This window comes from Triticum urartu, chromosome 5, assembly GCF_003073215.2.
Source record: "Triticum urartu cultivar G1812 chromosome 5, Tu2.1, whole genome shotgun sequence".
Taxonomy (NCBI): domain Eukaryota; kingdom Viridiplantae; phylum Streptophyta; class Magnoliopsida; order Poales; family Poaceae; genus Triticum; species Triticum urartu.
Window position 1 is genome coordinate 275,527,748 of NC_053026.1, and position 5,694 is coordinate 275,533,441.

Consider the following 5,694-nt stretch of genomic DNA (forward strand, 5'->3'; position numbering starts at 1 on the left):
CTCAAAAAGAACTTATTACACTGGATATGGCTTAAGGCCATATAATAAAAATAACAGCGGAAGACTTGGAAGATAAATGGGTCCATCAACTCCAGCGGCATCACTGAGTATAGGGCCACGACCTAAACGCACCTCAATCGTCGTCTGAAAAGTCTGCAACATTAACGTTGCAGCCCGAAAACGGGTCAGCACATGGAATATGGCTGGCAAAGTAACACATAGAGAGTAATGGAATGAAACAGCTATACTATATGCATATATGGCTGGTGGAAAGCTCTATGGTTACAGTTTTGCGTAAAGCCAATTTTTCCCTACTGCAAAGGAATAAATTTATTTAACTATCATGGTGGTTGTGTAACATTGAGAATGGTTGACAGCATTCTCAATCCCAATTAAAAATAATTAAAACCCAACAACATTAATTAGAAGTAACATGTTGAGATTCACAATGATATTCAAGTACTAGATACTCAAGTTGTCCATAACCGGGGACACGGCTAATCATGATTAGTTTGTACACTCTGCAGAGGTTTGCGCACTTTTCCCCACAAGACTCGATCGCCTCCGTTTGGTTTCTCGCACTACATGGTGTTTGAGAAGACGGATGACCGAGACACAGTCTTTCAGAAGCACTAGCACCTTACATGTGGGATAGACCGTACACCTACTATCCATCTGCTAGTCTCACGAGTGCATACTTTAATCTATGCGACCCATAAACTGGCTTGATGCCACTGTGTTGGGGAACGTAGTAATTTCAAAAAATTCCTACGCACACGCAGGATCATGGTGATGCATAGCAACAGAGAGGGGAGAGTGTCGTCCACGTACCCTCGTAGACCGTTAAGCGGAAGCGTTATGACAATGCGGTTGATGTAGTCGTACGTCTTCACGACCGATCCTCAGTACCGAACGTACGGCACCTCCGCGTTCAGCACACGTTCAGCTCGGTGACGTCCCGCGAACTCATGATCCAGTAGAGCTCGGGGAAGAGTTTCGTCAGCACGACGGCGTGGTGACGATGTTGATGAAGCTACCGCAGCAGGGCTTCGCCTAAACACCGCTACAGTATGACCGAGGTGGATTATGGGGCACCGCACACGGCTGGGAGAGATCTTTGTGATCAACTTGTGTGTCTAGAGGTGCCCCCTGCCCCTGTATATAAAGGAGCAAGGGGGAGGCCGGCCGCCCTTGTTGGCGCGCCTAGGAGGAGGAATCCTCCTCCTAGTAGGAGTAGGATTCCTCCCTTTCCTACTCCTACTAGGAGGGGGAAAGGCAGGGAGAGAAAGAGAAGGAAAGGGGCGCGCCCCCTTCTCCTAGTCCAATTCGGAAGGGGGAAGGGGGCGCGCTGCCTGCCCTAGGCCGGCCCCTCTCTCTTTCCCTTATGGCCCAACAAGGCCCATTAGCCCCCGGGAGGTTCCGGTAACCCCTCCGGTACTCCGGTAAAATCCCAATTTCACCCGAGAACATTCCGATGTCCAATATGTAGGCTTCCAATATATCAATCTTTATGTCTCGACCATTTCGAGACTCCTCGTCATGTCCGTGATCAATCCAGGGACTCCGAACTACCTTCGGTACATCAAAACATATAAACTCATAATACGATCGTCACAAACCTTTAAGCGTGCGGGCCCTACGGGTTCGAGAACTATGTAGACATGACCGAGACACGTCTCCGGTCAATAACCAATAGCGTAACCTAGATGCTCATATTGGCTCCTACATATTCTACGAAGATCTTTATCGGTCAACGCATAACAACATACGTTGTTCCCTTTGTCATCGGTATGTTACTTGCCCGAGATTCGATCGTCGGTATCTCAATACCTAGTTCAATCTCGTTACCGGCAAGTCTCTTTACTCGTTCCGTATACATCATCCCGCAACTAACTCATTAGTTATATGCTTGCAAGGCTTATAGTGATGTGCATTACCGAGAGGGCCCAGAGATACCTCTCCGACAATCGAGTGACAAATCCTAATCTTGATCTATGCCAACTCAACAAGTACCATCGGAGACACCTGTAGAGCACCTTTATAATCACCCAGTTATGTTGTGACGTTTGGTAGCACACAAAGTGTTCCTCCGGTATTCGGGAGTTGCATAATCTCATAGTCATAGAGAACATGTATAAGTCATGAAGAAAGCAATAGCAGTAAACTAAACGATCAAGTGCTAAGCTAACGGAATGGGTCAAGTCAATCACATCATTCTCTAATGATGTGATCAATCAAATGACAACTCATGTCTATGGCTAGGAAACTTAACCATCTTTGATCAACGAGCTAGTCAAGTAGAGGCGTACTAGTGCTATTATTTAAGTAATCATGATTAGTTTGACACTCTGCAGAGGTTTTGCGCACTTTTCCCCACAAGACTCGATCTCCTCCGTTGGATTTCTCGCACTACATGATGTTTGAGAAACGGATGACCGAGACACAGTCTTTCAGAAGCATTAACTCTCTCTCGATAACTCTCCGGATAGACTATACCACCTACAACCCACTACCTGCTAGTCTATCTCTTCAAGAGCTTCACGCAACTTACTCAACTATGCTAGAGCCCATAATAGCTTGTGGCTGCACACGGAAGTTTCTAGCATGAATAATCTTATGATCCCTTTGAGCCTGGGTGGCATTCCATAGGGTGATCACACGGGTCCTCCGGGATCCCCTTGGGCAAGCACTGGGTTCTCCAGGTGCCCGGGCAAACCACTGGGTACTCCAGGGTGCCCCAACCAATCCACCCAGATGTGTATTAAAGTAGCCACCTTAAGTTAACCATTAATAATATCTCACATCTGTCATGGATACACTCAAACCCAATCCACGTCTACGAGCATAGCATATTATGTAATAAATCCCAAGTAGTAACACTTATCAACACCATGATCCACGTCTACGCCCCTCAGCATTTAGGCATGGCCGAACTAATATAATTTCGCCTCTCTTAACTTCCGCTTAAGGTGAATCTAACTGCTACGAAGGAAGTCTTCCAATAAGATGTGAGTAAAGTGTTGTACTAATAGGTCTACTTCATCCTTCATAGCTAACTACTCTCCAATACCCACATATTATTCAAATTGCCACCTACTCATGCAATGTTTGAGGGGTGACTAAGACTAAGTGTCCAATACCAATCCAAATATGACTGCTTCCGCTCTGAAAGGGATATGATCCGGAGACAGTGTGACCTTGCCATTGTGTGAGCTGGTTGAATGAAGCATGATTACATACATAGACTCTTGAATAGTCTGGGTAACTTGCTTCACTTCGTCACATCTGATACTCCGGTCATCTCGAATATCATCTATCATGCGTGAGCCAAGCACTGGTACAATGACCTACATCAATTATAGCTACAATCTCAAATCCGGAAAGAACAAAGCCAATCGGAATTTTCACGAAAAATCACCAAATTCTCTTAATCTAATTTCACTGGAGGCAAAAAATGAAAACTTTGGCGATAGCATAAAACAATTTTTAATAGTACCCTACAATTTCCCCCTATTGGTTAATCCCTTGGGAACCGCTATACACTCCAGAAGGAGTCTTAGTCAAGTGCTCTCGATTTGTGCCAATATTTGAAAAAAAGATAGTTTCAAACTTCATACATCAGCCCATGATTAACTATACAACTTCTTCAAAAAAATCTGCCATTTAATGACATCAACTCCCAGCGACAGCTTATAAATACATATTGGATGATCTGAACAAAATTAGAGAAATTTTGGGAAGAATCTCTCTCTAAAACACAGTTGATGTGACAGGTCGCAGTATGGAGTCTCTTCTAGGTGAGAAATATTCCACCGAGTCTCCGCACGCTCCACTAGGGGTACTGCGTTTCATAGTGCTAATTTGCCGTGCGCAAATAACAGTTACCGCATATGCTCGAAAAAAACTCCAAGATGGTTACTACTGGCATATTTTCAACAAATATCAGAGCCCAAAGCTGTTTTACGAAGAAAAAGTAGCTTACGGCTAAGGCGATGTCTCCACATTCAGATACGTAATAGTGTAGCTCCTTTCTCTAAAATACTACTGCGGTAGCACTAATGAAATCATACTACTCACCTCTATAATTCGCCTCAACATTTGCTTCCATTATCTAAAAATAAACTATGAAAACAACTACACTGCGCAAAGGCTAGATGAAGAGGAAAAATTATCAACTATAGGGGATATACTCACCTCTTGGCTGACCTGACAGGCCGTGGAGATACATAGCTTGTGAATCCTCTTGCGCATTAGCCAGGAGAGGACCAATTTTTCAGCAAATTCGCGCTAGAGATTGGTGAGGAAGAAATTGTATTTCTTCTTACACCTAACTTGAATGCTACTGACCAGTCGAATAGAGCCTCACGACTATACTTGACTCACATGCCGAATACACTGGATGAATTGTTCCTTTAGGTAAGGCTTCCCTAATTCGAGTACTCTTGTGACTCCATATTATATAATTTATGTTCAGAGGTGGAGAGAATCGATTAGAGTAAGCCTCTCATAAATAGGAGTTTCAAAGGCTAGAGGCGGCTGAGTCGCGGGACTCAAATATAGACGAAACCAATTCCGTGATACTCGGAGCCACCAAGAGTGATAACTTAGATGCCTGAGAGGAGGCTAACTGACCTAGGCTCGATCGGGTGAGCTATAAGCAGGGGCTGCAAGGTCTCGTGCCTTAGCGCGTCCTCAGCCTGTCTCGCTACGGAAAGTCGCTTAGATTTGTTGTATAAATGGCTCACTATTTGTTCTTCACTCGAAAGACTTATCTCTATAAGAAATAGAAGAGGACTAGAACATTGATTAACTGAGAACTATAAAACCTAAAAATAAACTATACACGAGGATCAAACGTGCGGTAAGTGCGCTCACATACTTCAGAAACCTACCTACCATGTCTCAACGTGGCTTGGACCTGTGTTGCCTAGTGTTATCGATAGAGCGTTCGGGTTTCTATCCCCAGGAGCTCGTCCCCGTGATTGCATTACCAATTACTTTGTGCTTTCTCTGTCTGGTCACTTTCTATTATTAGGATAAGATACTCACAGTCTATCAACGAATCACTTGAAAAACTCAGGTATATGATCGCGAAAACCTTTAAGTATTAACTTTGCATAGTAGGTGATGTGTGGCCTGTGTTGATATCTAGGTTATCATGGAATATGCATAAAACTGCTCCAGAATATACCAATATATATACGAATATCTTGTGGACCTGCAATCATGATGTGGTTATGCCATCTTTCCCTCATTCGTAGTCAGACTCATCGTACCTTCCCAATGAGAGTTACTAGATGAAGTTCAACTCAGTGCTACACCCTCTCTCCCGACAATAGAATCGCGCCAATAAAAGAGTGCTTATAAATAATAACGAGAAATACCGGCTCTACTAGCTTGTGAGCTATTCTCAAAACTGTCATATTCTGTCCACACCTTTTTGTCTAAATGTGAACTTTAACAGTATTTGCAGTATTGTCATCTTCATTCCTGCTCGCGTCATTCTTTCTCTCTATCCCTAATATCATTTATATATTTGTGCCGATGGAATGGATCTACCAAATCTCTAATATTTTGATATAATAAAAATTTATCGCTCCACCAATTTATAAAACTGCTCGTCACATACTGTAACTACATATCAATTTGAGTCACCAGCATTCCATTAATATTCTCCTATTTCTTGAGATCGCT